Source organism: Lutra lutra, chromosome 9 (genome assembly GCF_902655055.1).
Source record: "Lutra lutra chromosome 9, mLutLut1.2, whole genome shotgun sequence".
NCBI lineage: Eukaryota > Metazoa > Chordata > Mammalia > Carnivora > Mustelidae > Lutra > Lutra lutra.
The window spans coordinates 136330505-136348074 of record NC_062286.1 but is presented as its reverse complement, the minus strand read 5'-3'; the positions used below and the strand labels follow the sequence as shown (position 1 = coordinate 136348074).

The following is a 17570-nucleotide window of genomic DNA, read 5'->3' as shown; positions in this document are numbered from 1 at the left end:
CCATATGACCCAGTAATTCTACTCCTATATGGTTACCCAAGAGAAATGAAAACATAAACATGTGATAGATACAAAGAATATAATGTATATTATACATCATACATATATATATATATTGCTATATACTAAGTTAATTTAATCACATTTTAACCCAAATTGTTACTTTGTATTACGGACACTGCCCAAGTCCATCAGCATCCTGCATAACTTTGCTTAGATTTACACAGTGAAGAAAATAACTAATATCACAAAAGACATAGTAATAGCATATTAACATGCAATCCACACAAGAGTTTTCCATAAGATCAACAGAATCCTGTTTATCTAGCTTGAAACGGAATAGTATTTGTACAAAAGCTTATCAGTTAACTGAATGGCAAATAAGTATTATTCCATATTTTAGCATCATTGTTGCCCAGGTTTTAGTAAAGGCTTAGATGGTGAGGCTGGCCTGGAGTTCTGGAAGAAAGGTTTCCTTCACCAATTAAGGACAGCTGCTCTGGGTACCAGTCCAGGCACAGGGCAGACAAGCATGCTTGAAGGTAGCATTTGCCCTCCCAGACTTAGATAGTTAAAATTTAGGAAGTAACTCAAGTTCAAGTGCAGAACAGTAGAAATACACTTAGCAGAGTCTGACCTTTCTTTGATGATTCAAAACTTTATTAGTTCATTCATTTATTTATTTTTACTTTTGAGAGAGAGAGACAGGAGCAGGCATGGGGTGGGTTGGGAGGGGCAGAGGGAGAGGAATGGGGAGAATTTTAAGCATGCGCCATGCCCAGCGTGGAGCCAGATGCAGGGCTTGATCTCACGACCCTGAGCTCATGTCCTGAGCTGAAATCAAGAGCTGGATGGTTAACTGACTGAATAGAGAGGCACTCCTCAAAGAAACTTTAATAAAATATTATAAGACAACAGGCTCATCATCATGAACGTCAGTCGTGGACCCACTAAATTTTTTTTGTTTTGCTGGGTTCTGGGTAAGCAAACATTGACTGTGGACCAGATGGCTGTGTGATTTAATAAAATCACCTTTAAAATGGAGACAGTATATACAGAGGGAATTTTATGATTATTTTATAGAGGGAATTTTATTATTTTACAGAGGGAATTTTATTATTATAAAATAACTATTGTATTATTTTTTTAAGATTTTATTTATTTATTTGACAGAGAAAGAGAGCTAGAGAGAACACAAGCAGGGGTGGAGGAGAGGGAGAAGCAAGGCTTCCTACGGAGCAGGGAGCCCAATCTGGGATTCGATCCCAGAACCTGAGCTGAAGACAGACGCTTAACGACTGAGCCACCCAGGCACCCCCACCCCGACTATTTTAGACGGCACCTGGACCTCGTGACTTTACAGTAACACGAGGCAAGACTTCTCTAGGAGATCGGTACCCTAGCAGTTGAATTGAATCCCTGGACATCACTCCAAGCCTTAATGAGCATTACTTTATCTTCCAGGAACAGCAGGAGAATAACTTTCTTACTCCCCACATTTGCCGCTGTCTGTTCCAGATGTTAGGGGCCACTCAGCAGGATTCTGGCAGCTCCACACATTTCTTAACAGATAGTTCTGCTTTCACTGCCTTAGAAAAAAAAAATGACTTGGCAAGTGTACAATGCCATCTTTTTCAAAGAAAATAAGAAGGAAAAATGACCTGCGTATTTACGAAGCTGGTGGTTACAATTTTCATCATCTTTGCTCCGTTTTCAGGACCACAGATCGCCAGGGAGGGAAAAGAATAAAGGGGCCGAATCCACAAAGCCACAACAAAAATCCGGCATTTGGTGTTCTGACTTCAACCATCAGATGTAAAACCGTACTTCTGTAGTGCTCCTCGGGGAGAAATCAGAGTGAGCCTGTTTATCGAGAGGAACCACATGCCTCCCGTAATGATGCTTGCTTTCTCAGAATGTTATTTCACTTTTCTTTTCAGAAATGCATCCCAGCACAGACCCGGGTTTGACGCATTAATAAGATCTCACCTCCTTTCCCTCTCTCTTCTCCACCTGGCTCACTATTTCGGATGGAAATTACAGAAGGAAACCTTTTCTCTCATACAGTGCTTTGTGCCATGCCACGAAGCTGTGAAGAATGAGCAAACTTTGCTCTATTTAAAAGCCCTGATTGTGAAAGATCTTTAGGTAAACCTTCTCAGTAGGGTTGCCGTGGAGAAGACACACAAACTCGAAGGACAAGCCAGCTGCTTATGGACTTGCTTCCGACACTGGTTGAACCCAAGATGAACCATGGATTCAATGTGGGGCTCTAGAATCCGGGACCCTGGGGTCAAAGCCCGGCTCTGGCACATCAGCCATGTGAGCTAATCTGAAGTTCCTTCCTCGGGGGGTTAGGAATTCTCTATGGCTGCCTTATAGGGTTGTCACAAGGACTAAAGAAGATCGTGCCTGGGAAATGTGGGCACAGTGCCTGGGCCAGCATCAACATGGAGTAAATGTTAATTACCATTTCAGAAACTGAGCAAGTTATTTCTCTTTTTAGGGCTTCATTCTGTGTGTGTGTGTGTGTGTGTGTGTGTGTGTGTGTGTGTATACATGTGCATGTGTAGTGTTACTTTTCTTTCTTTTTTTTTAAATTTTATTTATTTATTTGACACAGAGAGAGAGATCACAAGTAGGCCGAGAGGCAGGCGGTGGGGGGGAGCAGGCTCCCCGCTGAGCAGAGAGCCCGATGTGGGGCTGGATCCCAGGACCCTGAGATCATGACCTGAGCTGAAGGCACCCACTGAGCCACCCAGGCGCCCCAGTAATGTTACTTTTCATATGAGCCCTGAACACCTTAGTGATAGTGGCAAACCTCTTAATGGCTAGAAAGCTTGGGGATATGAGGCTCCCAAGATCTTCAACTAAAATGAGCTCCTCTTTTGTGATTCTGCAAGCTAGGCTTCTCCTGAAGATTCCTTCTGAGGAATACTCTGTTGTTTTAAAAGTAGGTGGCAGAGGGCGGGGAGGGAGGTGGGGTGCTTGCAAATCCAAAGTCTGTGTGTTCTCCCTGCTTGATCCTGCCACTCATGCTTTTCAAGGCTGACTGAAGACCTACTGTGTGCTGCCCTCCACGGCAGGCACTGTCTCTGAAGTGGCTGGCCCCCAGCCTAGTTCTCACCCAGGGCACACCCAACCGAGGAAACAAAGAAACTGAGAATTTCAACGTGACTATGTGGAATGGGCCACTAGAAGGAAGGGATACTTCTGATTAAGAAAATTCAGGACAAATTCATGGTCAAGGTAACATGATAATTGTCTGTTATTAATCATGATGAATAATAGCAATCATTGAGGGCTAACCATGGGCCAGACATCGAGCTTGGTGCGTTACATGAATTAGTCTCTTCAATTCTCCCAACACCTCATCACCCACCCCATTTTAAGAATTAAGAGAGGGGAAGGGTACCGGGGTGGCTCAGTTGGTTAAGCATCCAATTCTTGACTTTGGCTCAGATCATGGTCTTGGGGTCGTGAGATCAGGCTTTGCATCGGGCTCCACACTGAACATGGGGCCTGCTTAGGATTGTCTCTCTCCCTCCCCATCTTCCTCTGCCCCTTCCCCCTCCACCCCGGCTAGTGTACTCTCTCTAAATAAATAAATAAATAAATAAATAAAAATAAAAGACTTAATTAAGAAAGGGGGTGGTTACCACTGCCCTCAGTGAGTGAGTTAGGTTGCTGGTGCTAAGTCTGGGTGTGTCTTTCCTTAGGTATACCATCCCCCTAAGGCAGTCTGACTTGCAACAGTAATGACCAGATTTCATCAACTCTAAATGCACATTTTCTTCCCATTTTATAGCTTCAAAATTGGGATGCAGCTTACATCCAACAGCATGCCACTGATTTCCTGGCAACATTCCTTCTTTCCTGGTGGCACAGAAATAATGGTGCATCACAGATGTCAAAGGCATCTCAGATTTGATGAAGTGTGATGACATGTTGGTAGGAAGCTCAGGAGGTAGGACAGCCCAGACAGACGAACTGGAGTGTGCAAGGAGTGCGGAGGCACGCGCACCAACACGCTGCTCTCGAGGAAGAGGAATCGACTGAGGGGATTGGCGGACGTGGCAAGAGCGGAAACCATAAATGCAGAATTGGGGGACAACATGGCTTCCTGACAAGCCCTGGTGCTTCCCGGAAGGAAACAGGAAGTACAGGGGACATTTTTCGTCATCCCGGTAATGGGGTTCCTATCAGCATTTAGTGAAGACCCAGGGCAGGCAGCTTGAGAGGCCAGTGTCTTGCAGTGCGTGCTACGGTCCTGCCCATGGAAACGCCGTCCCACCTTTTGCCTCCTTTTCAGCCACGCTTCACAGTGAACCAAACACCTGCTCACCACGAGCTGAGCCTAGAACCTGAATGCCAGTTACAAAGGAACACAACGGTGTGGTGACTTTCACAAATGTGCAGCTACTATGTAAATTAGTGGAGGTCTCCACTTTGTCTGGTGAGATCTTGACCACCTTGTTCTCTTTTTCCAGACCCCATGCTGGATAGCTGTGTGGCTCACGGGGTTTGAATGGCTGTCCGTATGCCTGGATCAGCCCGGACCAGAAGCTGCTGCCAAACTCATGACACTCCCATCTGTGGTACAAGCACTAAGAGATTTCACTGGGACGTCCAGTGTAGTTAAATTCAAGTATTTGTGTTGTAAAAAATACCTATTATTGTAATTTACTTCGCTTTTATGTCTTTTTAAATGATAGTTACCGCATTATATCTTATGTGTATAATTGCGTTATATTACTTACGAATTTAATTTCATAATTTAAAATAGTTTGCAAATATTTGTTATAAAAAGGTGGAGAGGGACTCGGATCTGCATAGCTGCAAACCACCAGTGAGATCGAGGCGTGGATGCTTGACACAGTTTCAGATCTGAGGCGCAATGAGAAGGAATCAGAGAAATTTGGGCAGATTTTGGAAATCTTGAAAAATACAGGAAAAATGTTAGGAATAAAATATGAATCATCCATAAACTAATCGCTCAGAAATAAGCACTGTTAATTTTTTTATCCATCTTTACCTACCCACGTATGGTTTTTTGTTGTTGTTGTTTAAGTTGGGATTATATTGTTTTTAGAATTCTTTCCTACACGATGATCAATTAATTAATTATTTATTAATTATGATTCTGCATGCTATTAATTATTCTTTTAAAACACCTCTTTCAGGGGCTGCATAATATTTCATCAAAAGTAATTCTACCTATTTCCTTCAGGACACACTAGCAGAGCTGGTTGATCTCCCACTATGTTTTGTAAATAATATATAACAGCAGGGGGTGCCTGGGTGGCTAGTCAGTTAAGCGTCTGCCTTTGGCTTCCAGTCATGATGCCAGCGTCCCTGAATCAAGTCCCGTATCCGGTTCTCCTTCAGCGGGAAGTCTGCTTCTCCCTCTTCTCCCAGCTTGTTCTCTCTCACACGTGTATTCTCTTTGTCTCTCTCAAATAAATAAATAAAATATTTGAAAAAATAGTATATAATAGCAGGATTGTAGTGATGAAAGGAACTTTATAATTTGCCAGACTGGGGGCACCCGACTCTTGACTTTGGCTCAGGTCATGATCTCAGGGTCTGGAGACTGAGCCCCAAGTTGGGCTCCCCATTCAGCTGGGAGTCCACTGGAGATTCTCTCCCTCTCCTTCCACACCTCATCCCCCTCTCATGTGCACTCTCTCTCACTCTCTCTTTCTTGCTCTCTCTAAAAATAATAAGCGAATAAATCTTAGAATTTACCAGATTAATCTCCATACAATATAGGAGAGAAAATGGAGGAGCAGAGAGAGTAAGTCACAGAGGCACACAGCAAGAACCAGAAGCCTGGTCTTTATTCTCCAACTAATGTTTTCTTTGTATTATTCTGAAGCTGCCTTCTCCAGTGCTCCCTCCTTAATGAACTGACCCATGACTAGCATCTCTGTGCTGTATTTAATCACTTGTTGTAACGATCGATTTGGCCCTCAACACAAACAAAAGCTGGACGTTCAACGGGCTGCGCCGCTGAGAGGCGATGCTTTCTGCATTGGGAGCGAACATACACAGATAAATAAGCAACATTTCTCATTCTCAGTGCCCAGCAGCCACAGCAGGAATTCTTCACAGACGAGACCAAAATACTGCATGATTCCAAGAAAGTTTTATTACCAGAAACATATGGGAGGATCGATTTAATGCCAGATCATTTTGCGCTATAATAAAGATGATAGCTTGACTTCAGACATGACATGTAAGCACATGGCTCTTCAAATTACAGTCGGTGTACGTGTTCAGTGTAACGTAACCCATTATGCACATATAGAATGCAGATTTGGAGCAAAGAGGCTCTATGCCATTGAATTTACATGTGGGATATGGACTTGCTGTCCATTCTGCAGATACAAAATAAGACCTGTTCTGGAAATGGTCAAGGGAGGTTCTCAATAAGGGATAAAACTACATAGTCCAGGTTACATGTGGGGAGCTGGGTAAGGGGAAGAGGTAGAGAATGAGGCCAAAGGAGGATAGCAGTTAGCATTAGTCTTAGGAAAAAGTGAGAATGGTGCTCCTGGCAAGGGAAATCAATCAGCCATAAAAAGTCTGGGGCACTGATTACAGATGAAAGCTTCTATCACCATCATCTTACCTTAACAATTAACAAGTACAGTAGCTTCCTAGCTAGTTATCTGCTCGCATCCTTGTCCCCCATAGCAGTATACTTGATCCTTTTAAAACCAAAGGCATGACCCTGGGAGTTGGGTTGGGGTAAGAATAGAAGGGATATCGACAGTTGCCAGACCAATGTCGGTCAGAGCCAGTGTGACCCCTCCAACTCCCTCTTTCTCTGCCTCAGCAACCTTGGGGATCCCATGGTCCAGAAGGAGGAAGGCTGTGTGACTGGCATTCCACTGTGACATGAGTAACACATATGCTTGCGTTGTGTTAGGTCACCGAGACTTGGGATGAAGAGTATTTGTTACTGTAGCATAACATTGCTTGTCTTGACTAATACAGCTATTATTTTAGTAAGGCCACAGAAAGCCTTGGTGAAAAAATATTCACCTTGTAACAATGTCTCATGTTCTACAAGGAAAGCTGAATTTATTTTTCAACATTTATTTCATTCTGTAAGAAGTTAAGTACATTACGTACAATCTGGGGATATGAATCCAATCACTGTACCTCCCCAAATACATTATTCGTCTTGGCAGTCTTGTAGATGCTCATTCAAAGTCTCTTTGAAATTCAGCTTTGAAGGATAAGTGGCTTTTATTTGACTGTTCCTCTAAATGTCTCCCCCTCTAGGAATTAAAAAGAAAATCCAAAGATTTTCTGTCTGTGAGATACTTTACTTAATTATTGATGGGTGCAGTTGAGACCATGATTAAACAAATTAGCTCAGCTCTGTTGAGGGAGAAATGATCTTACTGAAAAACAAAACAGAAATTCTCTACAAATCTTTCATGGTTTGGATATGAACATCCGTGGGTGCCCTCAACTACAGTGAAAGGTGTGTGTGTATATGTTCGGATGGTTAAGGCAGCGTTGATACCATTGAACGACCAACAGCAGAGAATTGGGTCCCAGGTTGGACATCAGCCAGGATGGCAAGGTGACAGTGAGGAAAAGGACAATATGCTGAGCACAGCTTGCTATTTAGGAAGAATAGATATGATAATCATCGAACCATGTTAATGAAAGCTTGGCATCCAAGTGAGAGAAATATCTTGAAGAAAAGAAGATTCTGGTAATCTGTAAAAATGGAACCTGACCCAGAATAGGAGTGGTAGGTACAGAGGTGTCTGGAAAGATTCCCTTGAGGGAGTGGTGCTTGAGGTAGGACTGAAGGGTGGGGAAAGGGAAGAGTATTTCAGAGGGATGGGTGTGTGGAAAGGCCTTGTGGCAGGGGGAGGTGCACAGCACTGACCAAAGAAAAGCAAAGCTCTCAGAAGTCAGGCAGATTGTGGCAAGAGGGGTATTTGGAGACTTGCGGTGGGATAGGGTGAGGACATGCAGGGCTACAAGAAACAACACAAGGGCTTCAAGGGGAAACAGGGAGGGGCAGGGCTATGTGCACCACTTCCCTGCAAATGACTCCAACCCCAAAGCCCATGCTTTCAGTCCAAGCCCCGTCTGGCCTAAGGTCCAGGCAAAGGGGTGGAGGCAGGAGGGTCCTGTGTTCAAAGAGGATGTTCTGAAGGCATTAGTAAGAAGGCAGTATCTCCATAAAGACCTGGAGCAAATGAAGAGAGCCACTTAGGAATCAGACCGGATCACCTTCGAGTCATGGCTCCACCATATTTCCCCAGCGTCTGTTTGTCTCTAAAATGGGAGCAACAGGCAGATCTCATATAGCCACTAGGAAGATGAAAAGAATGACGGAAAGTGTCGAAGCCAATGCTATCCTTGCCCCAGCCGAGTCACGTGGACTACTCCATGGGCCACTGGAGGCTTTTGCAATGGGCATCTACCACTGATTTTCTTCTCTTGGCCAATGAGGTCTCTGGCCAGAAGATGTGCTTAGTCTGCCCATGAGACACAGAAACATCAGAAGGTCCAGGGGAAACACCCCAGGAACCACTCTCGAAAGATACCCTGGCTTCCTCGCCTCTCCAGGACAGCCCTGGGGGGTCTCCCGAGAGGGTGCAGCAGGATGGACCCCCAGTCGCCCACAGCAGTGGGCACACGGTCTGTCTGCTCTTACCTTCCAGCTCTCCTGTCTTCACTGTCCTGTGTACCCGGGGAGCAATCCCAAAGACACTGTTTGCACTGACCTGCTTCCCCCAGGGGTAAATAAGTCTGTGACTGTGTAGAGAGCCTAATACAAAAAAGCATTCAGTCCAGGTGGGTTTTTATGAGTATTGTTATGGGGGAACAGAATTTAAGGAACTACGCTCAGGATTATGAGCCAGAAGGGAGAGCCGAGTTCAGGGCCAGTTCAGTGGACAGAATCTAAAGAACTTCTAGATGCTTTTTCCAGAAACCTCTACCAGCATCAGGACTGACCAAACCTCAGACGGAAAGGATCTTGCCAAGAGAGTTGGAAGTAGTTCTGAGCTTGGAAGAAGGGGAAGAGGAAATTCTGGAAAGGCGGAATTTGTAAGAATCATGGTGAAGACAAATTTAACACCAAAAACATCATCCTCCTCATCACCAAAGTCCTCTGTAACAGCAGTACCTACCGACAGTCTCTCCAGATACAGTGTAGATCGAGGACACATTGCAACATGGGCATGTGTGTTTAATGTATACTCAGTCACGGATGCAACAATGACAATGAATACATCCATATTCCAAGCATCTGCTAATGGCCAGGAATCCACAGAAATATTCTGCCCTCCTAGAACTGGCATTCTAGAGCGTGGAAACAAACTATAAAAGAACCAAGTGAGAATCTGAGCTTGTCAGAGGGAGACGCATTCTGGAAGCAAATTCAGCACGAGAGGAGAAAGCAATGCCATCCTTTTAAACAGGACGACACTGTAGGCCTTAGGGAGAGGGCAGCCTCTGTGTAGACAGACTAGAAGCAAATGAGGCCAAAAGCCACAAAGATGTTTGCAAGGAAAAATCATGTTAAGCCAAAGGAGTAAAGCAAAGGCCCTGAGTGGTTATAAGGCAGAGGGCAGAACATTTTTTCCGTGAAGGGCCACATGGTAAATAATTCTGGAATTGTGGGTCCCTGTTGAGACAGAGATACATCGTCTCTGCTACAAGCACTCACTTCCGCTATAGCTACAGATAATATTTAAGTGGATGGTTATGGCTGTGTTCAAATAAATCTTTACCTATGGACCCTGAAATGTAAATTTCACATAATTTCCACGTGACACAAAATATTCTTCCTTTTTGATCTTTTTCAATCATTTAAAATACTTTAAAAAAAAAAACACATTTTTTAGCTCATTGGCTATGCACAAATTAGAATGGGCTAGTTCCAGCTCTCAGGTAGTAGCTGGCCAAACCCTATCATTGGAGCCTTGTGGAAGGAACAGGGGCATTGAACAGAGGAGCAGCACAATCTGACTTTGGAGCAGAGGGGCTCTATCTTGCCTTGAGAGCAGGTGGCAAGGGAAGGAGGCTGTAAGAACAAAGGGAAGCACAGAAAGGTGTCATGAGGCTTCTCACAAAAAGATATTAACTATCCTTTTAATTAAGGGTGTTGTAGTCAGAATGACCATTTGTTATTCCAAACATGTCTTTGCAATTTCCACTAATGGACAAAGAGCCCTCATGATGTCAACCCATCATACAGTGTTTGCCATCAAGAAATGTATCGCTGATCAAACAAGCCATGGGGCAAAAATCCCATTTATATTTCTATTTCATAGCATTGAGATGGTGTTATCATTGAGAAAGGGAGCTTATCTCTTATTTTGCATGTGCTTTTTATCTCTGACTTCAAAGGCAATGCTCTTTGGTCGTGTTTTTAATATCATCGTGTTCGCATTTAACTCAAAATCAGTGCTGACATGAGAGCTCTCGACTCATTGGAAAGGCATCACGTGGATACCTCCTCCCTCCCAAGCACCTTCTTGGTTCTGGATTTTGAGCCGAAAAGTAGGAGAACTGTTACAAACATGGATGATATGTAACTGAATGGTTTCCGTCTGAAAACAGAATTTACTACCGAGCTATAAAAATGGTGCCATTAGGGCAAGTTGTCAAGAAATGATTAATACTTGTAACTGGCTATCATTCCTTTATGTCTTCACGTGTGAGTAGGCCATTAATCTGAAATTGCTACCACACCAAAAGTTGTCACTTGCTTTGTTTGTCCACAAAGCCCAAGATGTCTTCTTCAGAAAGGGGAAATAGGACCAGATTAAGGGTTGGGCTTCGATTTCTGCCTTAGTGTACACGTAGTGTGTGTGTGTGTGTGTGTGTGTGTGCATACTGTTCCACGAGTGAGCACAGGGGCTCTTTCTGGGCAATTTAGTGACATAACATTTTGTTAGTATACTGATGTGGTCAATGATTTATATTTCTGTTCCACTGGACCAAGAATTGAAAAATGCTCATAAAAATTGAGCATAGGGTCATGAACATTATTGTAAAATCCACCCTGAGTTATGGGGAAAAAAATCAGAGTTTATCTAAATATTTACATTGACTTCCTCTGGGAACTTTATTAATAAAGACTTCTATTAAAGATGTAACACAAATATGAAGTCTGCTTTTTTATCCTCCCTATGTCTTACAGTTTTGTGTGTGTGGTGCTCTTCTAGGAGTTACAAGCACATGAACTATCATCCCTGTAGCAGGCACCATGACGAGGAAGAAATTGGCAAGGACATACAGACACCAAAAGAAATTCAAACTTACAACATTTCTAATCCAAATGCAAGAAAATTCATAAGGAAAAAAAAGGTCTAAGGTAAACCCCTTTCCTAATTGAAATATATAAAAATAATAACAATATCCTAATAAAATGAAATTATATATTTGCTGCTACCACGGTGAAATCAGACTTTTAAAAAGGCAGTGCATTTGAAAGACTTCTTGATGATGCAAAAAAAGAATGATGATGTGAGTCTGATCCAGGATATTTACTGAAAAGAATCACATCTCGATCATCTCTGCCAATAGAGCAGTAAGAATAATCTAATTCAAAAGGTAATAGAATGAAATGATTTTTGTAGAGGTTGGACTTTATTCAGGTTTCTTTTTGTACTAATGTTTTAGATATTTAAGATGTTTAATAAAATATTAAAATGAACATGCTTTTCTACCACAATCTGGCTAGTTGCTTAGGAAAGATGCTAAGGAGGAGTCTGGTTAAAAATATCCCAGAGCAGACGCTAATTGTAGACAGTACACTAGATGAGGATTCTGGCTCAAAATGGCATCTAACTTTGGTCGTAATGGAGTACCCAGCACTGGAATTACCCATAAACTAGAAAACGAGGGGAAACCTATGAAATCACGGTCTCAGATGCCGTCAACGGTCAGTAAGGATTGATTCCTAAATACCAAATAGTGAACCCTGTTGTTGTCACAGCTCTGTGGCTTACAAGGCACATTCTAGACTGAAGTCCAAGAAGGAAAATAAAGAGAAGACCTGATCTCACAGGGTTGAGAAGAGAGAAAGGAGCTGAGGCCGCTGGCAGATACTGGATAGGGCTCCAGAAAAGAGGCAGCTATGGAGACAAAGAACTCCAGATGTCTGCAGGGCAGTCCCATTAGTCTCTTCTGAATAAGAGGCTGGGCATAGGGAGAGCACAACTCTACAAGGTTGAGCAAAGAATGGCTAGGAGCAGTATGATGAATAAAGCTAAAAGCTAACAGCAGAGGCCCTAGACACCTCTGCTCTTTCTAGAAGCCCTGCCTCTGTCAGATGAATAAGCCTGGACCAGACTCCTGATACACGAGAGATCACATGGGAGAGACCCCCAACTGTTCTGGCCAAGGCTGTTTGGGACCAACGTTTAGGTAACAAACCCCGAACATCTGAAGGAGCCTGCATCATCAGCAGAGCCACTCACTCGGTCTAGAGGTGACAGAGCAGTAAGCTCAGCTGAGATCAGCCAAATCCCACAGAGATCAGAAGAACCCCAAGCCAACCCACAGACTCACAATCAATCAATGTGATTGCTCACCAAGTCAGTGCATTTGGGGGAGGAGAGTTGTTACACAGGAGTAGCTAACTGATACACACACACACACACACACACACACACCCCCCACATATACACACACACACACACACACATCATGTAACCGGTAATATTTAAAGCATTCTAATGAGGAGATTTAATGTAACATATCTACTTAAATCAGAAGTTTTCTTAACTACTCAAAAGAAATGAGAAAAGATAGGACTGTTGGAATGAATCTTTCTCATTATTTTCTTTTTCAATGACATTTAAAAACATTAACAAATGATGCTTGCAGATTACCTTGTGTTTTTCTCCCCTGGCTATTATTGGCATAACATTATAAACAATCTTCCCTCTATCTGGGGATTACTGTGATTGACGTGGGATAAAAGCTTCAAAATCTTCCAAGTTTAGGCCTGAAATTTGGCATCTTACATCACAAGCCACACTTTCCAGAACAAGGGGTTTTTTTGTTTCATTTTGTTTTATTTTTTTTTGGAACAGCAACTCACAGAAATGCTTTCTGACTTGGATCATGTTACTACGACAACAGTCCCACATGGCTCTTTAGCTCAAGTTCATTCTATTAATTAGCAGATGGAGACTCCTCCTCCTCCCCAACCTTTTCCCCTAGGAAAATTTTCCAAACATCTCTGGCTCTTCTCTTTCCTTTGGGTGTTTGTGTGATGCCAGAAGGAATTTGCTAATTAGAATATCTTAGTGTTGAGTGATAGCTTTTGTGATTTTTGAGAGAGTCTTTGTAGAGTAGATTATTTCCTAAGAGGTATTTTTTTTTTCCTGAAAGAGATAATCCCATGATATATATCTGTACAAAAACTCTCACTTTGACAAAAAGGGAATTAAGAGTGGGCTTCTGATAGGGAGCGTGGCATTCATGTTGGCACAATGGGGTTAAGAGCGTGGGAGTATCCTGGACTGAAATTCTTCCTTAACTCTGTATGACTTTATTAATTCATCTAACAGATTTTTGGGCACATTCCAGGTATATCATCAGATATAATGGTGATGAGTTTTTGTGAACTACGACAAGACAGTGATGAACAAGCCTTCCTCTTCATGGAGCTTAAACTATAGAAAGTCATACCTGCTAGGAAGACAGTATACAGGAAAATTAATTTACCTATCTGGACTTTCTTTTTCTGACCTCTAGAATGGGTATAATCTTACTATTGCCATTTCTGCATTCTGTGAGGTTTCAGTGAGGAAATTCATGTACATATCAGTTGGGTTGCATTCCACCATGAGTAACAGAAAGCCTAATAGGAAGTTTATCAGTTGCAGGTAACAAGAGTCTGGAAGTAGACAGTTGCTGGTGTTATTCCAACGGCTTCACATGGGAAGGTCTTTTGGATTTTCCGTCAGACTCCAAACATGGCTGCTGTGGTTCCAGCTGCATTAAGAACAAGATGAAATGGAACAACCAAACTAAGCTATCACTTTTAAGACTAAAGTGACAGCTATTGGAGAACCCACCCAAACTTTAGATTAGACCTTAATGGGCCAGACTGCATCACAGGGTCACAGGAAGCTGTGAATGTGAGTACTTATCTTTCCCAGCCTCTATAGAGGAGGGCATTGAAACTGGATCCACCAAACTAGATGCTGGCTGTAAACACTTAACTCAAGTATGGCGTAGTATAAGCACTCTGTGCCTGGTAGCTATCTGTTTCTTCATGTCCTTAAGTTCTAGACACAAAAGGATTTTCTAGGGGAAGTAGGCTGATGCAGCCAGCCAGGAAATTGGATTTTCTTTGACCCAATCAATTTAGGACCAGCAAGCAATTTCCAGGGACTGAGCATAACTGCTCAGAGAATTTTAAATAAAACGGCAACTATATCCAGGTGATATCAGAAAATGTCATTTACAAGAGAAGGAGCAATGCTCTGTAGAGATTAATGGTTTACAAACTGCAGACTGAGGACACCGTGGAAGCCTTAAGAACACCTTGCGATGTAGCAAATGTCCCCAAGTAACCTTTTAAATTTCATGTTTTCATGACTTTAAATAATTTAAATAATAACATTTAAATAATAACACCCTTTCTTAATTAATATAATCTGTTCTGGATTATGTGGATGATTTCTGCATTAGTCAGGTTCAATTAAGTTATGCTGATATAACAGACAGCTCCAAAAATCACAGTGATTAATCCAATCAGTGTTTCTTTCTCTGTGCAGGACCATGACTCAGCTCAGTGATAGAAGCTGCTTCAGTCAATGGAAACGTCACAATGCATCCCCCAGTGACTGCAGCTGGGAGAGAGGACATGGAGTGCCGTGCGCTGGCTCTCACTGCTTCTGCTCATATTTCACCGCCCAAAGCAAGCCCATTGCTACACCCAGTTTTGTGCACTGAGGAACATGTCATCTTCCTCTCTGTTTCAGGAAGGGGACAGGAACTGCAAATGTGGTGGTCCCATGAGTACCAGTTACTGAGCCTCTGAGTACTGTTGCTTCAACTCAGTGCCCAGGTATGAATATATCACTGAGTTGAGGTCAAGTCATGCTACTGTGATTTATTCTCTCCTTTACAAAGAGAATATACGTGCACGTAACATGTGAATGGTTCATTCATACCAATGGACGGTATAAAATGGTTTAAGGTCATAGGTTCTGGGCCGTGTGAAGCTCAAGTTCTGGCACTACCACTTGCTAGCTATGGGAACCCAAGCAAGTTTTCCATTTCTCTGTGTCTGAAGGTCCTCTTTCCTAAAATGGGGGGATCAGTGTAGCAGGACATCAGGAAGAGGCAGAGATTAAATGAGATGACATAGATCATTCCTGGCACACAGTAAACACCATACAAATGGTAGAAGCCATTATTATGGTTGCTGCTGCCATTGTTATAAGTCTCAGCAAGACAGAGAGCCTCTCAACGAGCTTTTTCCTGCATGAATTGGAACAACAGCTTTCCAAAAGGTCAATCCCATACACTCACCCCCAGAAACACATCACCTAGATTTGCACGAAAGAGATCAATTTGGCCCAAAGTGAAGTGGAAATCGGCAGTTTTCTTAAGTTCTTAAAGGAGTGAGTCAAGTCAGATAATTAACATGCAACATTCATAAGCAATAATCATTACAGGAGTGGAAATATTAGCCCTAAGAATGACACAGAAGGCATGACATCTGTTTTGATGTTTTTGAAAGTTGGTTTTCAAGTCAGATCTGCACGACACTATGTACAACGTATTACTGAGCAAAGCTTAAGACTTGGATTTTATTGTTTTCTTAAAATTTGCTTTATCCCTTTTCCCCTTCTGGGGGTCCCATGGAGCTGGGAAAGGAAAATGCTACAGAGAAGAGTACAAACGACTGGTCCTTGGTAGTGGGTTTTTTGTTTGGTTGGTTTTTGTTTTTGCTTTTGTTTTGGTGGTGGGTGGATTTTGTTGTTGTTGTTCTGTTTTCTGAAAACATTCTTGTTTTCTATATATCTATTTTATGGAGCCTCTAAGAGACATAATCCCACCTAGGTATATAAATATTTATAACCCCATATGCAGAACACTGCAATAATAAAATGTAGGAACATTTTTTAAAACATCGATGACTTTAATTTGGTGTTGGCAATTAGGATTTTCAAAACACAGAGACTATGAATATATGAGTACCTAAATTGATCTCCAATGAACCATCTTTCATGAAACATATGCATCTTTTACGCTTTGTAAACACAAAGGCCTTGAAAAGCAATTGCTCAACAAATAATTTTTTAATGCCACTTTTTCATTACAACAGCCCAAAGTCATCAGGTAATAGACAACTAATGAATTTCTTCCTCAGGTTAAAATTTTAAATGAAACTTTCCACATCAGGAATTTTCCTCATGACATTAAAATTCAAATAGTTTTATGCATAAGTACAGCCTTCAAAAAGTAATTGGTAATAAATGCAGCCAATGCCTTGCATTATTCCCAACCTAATTTTCAAATTTGATTTTCCAGTGTAAAATTCAAGGCAAAACAATAACCAATCATGCAGCTAATTGCTATGAAATACGAAGGCACCTTTCCACCAATTTATTTTGTAATATGGTTTGGTTTTATTTACCTCTGATGCACTTGAAACATTACAACTTGTTTATTCTTATGAGAAATAATGGTAAAACAGAGTCTTAATTTGAGAACTAGAGAATCGGGCTTCTTTTGGCTTGTTTACTGAATGATCTGTCTTCCTTTCCTGAGCAGCAAATAAAAGGCTTCTTTAGAGGCTAAAAGAAGGTAGGTAATTGCTCACATAATGAGGAGATCTGTCCTACCCAGTGGAGACAGGGAGTCAAGCTTCAACTGTAACTGATCTTTAAGGAAAAGGGCAATACGGATTTGACTCAGAATTTATATATCTCCCTTGAAATTGATGAAACTTATAAACTTTTAAGTTTATAAACTTATAAACAACTAGATATTCTAACTTTATTGTGTCTAAAAATCTCTGTTTTCCTTGGCCACACGGTTAAGATTCCCAACCCCATTTTTTGTTCTTTTTTTTCTTTTTTTTGCTTCAATCAGGTTTTGGGATTTTTTTGAATAATTAACTTAGATCTATTGCTGACAATGAAACACTCACAAGCCCATTTCTGCTGGGCTTCATAAATGCAAGCAAGAGAAAAATTTCCCCTATTTTTTCTATCCAAAATCATTTCAAAACAGCAAATTCTTAACGAGCTCTGTCGAGAGACTGCCAATCAAGTAACTCTTTAGCATTTCCCAATTATGAAGGCCATGTTCATATCCAGAGGCACACACAATTTTAAAAGGTTATGAAACCCCCAATCTAGTTTCCATAAACTCATTCACTTCACATTCCAAATGCCAGAAAACCCGCTAACCACAATCGTCTATGTTGTCAGGTACTAATGGGTTCGTTATGGCAATTATCACATTATAGTAAAGACTGTGCTCACTGGGGGTGGAATTCTTCAACAGCTCATGAGTCTTCAGAGAGAGGACCATGCTTATTAATCGTG

At 41.9% G+C, this 17570-nt stretch overlaps 1 long non-coding RNA gene across 1 annotated transcript in view; it reads right to left on the bottom strand.

The window, feature by feature from the left end:
• Window positions 1–1321: 1321 nt before the first annotated feature.
• LOC125109411 (uncharacterized) overlaps window positions 1322–17570 on the bottom strand; it is a 122869-nt gene continuing 106620 nt past the window's right edge. Inside the window, exon 4 of the long non-coding RNA XR_007130223.1 lies at window positions 1322–1589. This is a non-coding gene — a long non-coding RNA (uncharacterized LOC125109411). The remainder of the gene's footprint in view (window positions 1590–17570) is intronic.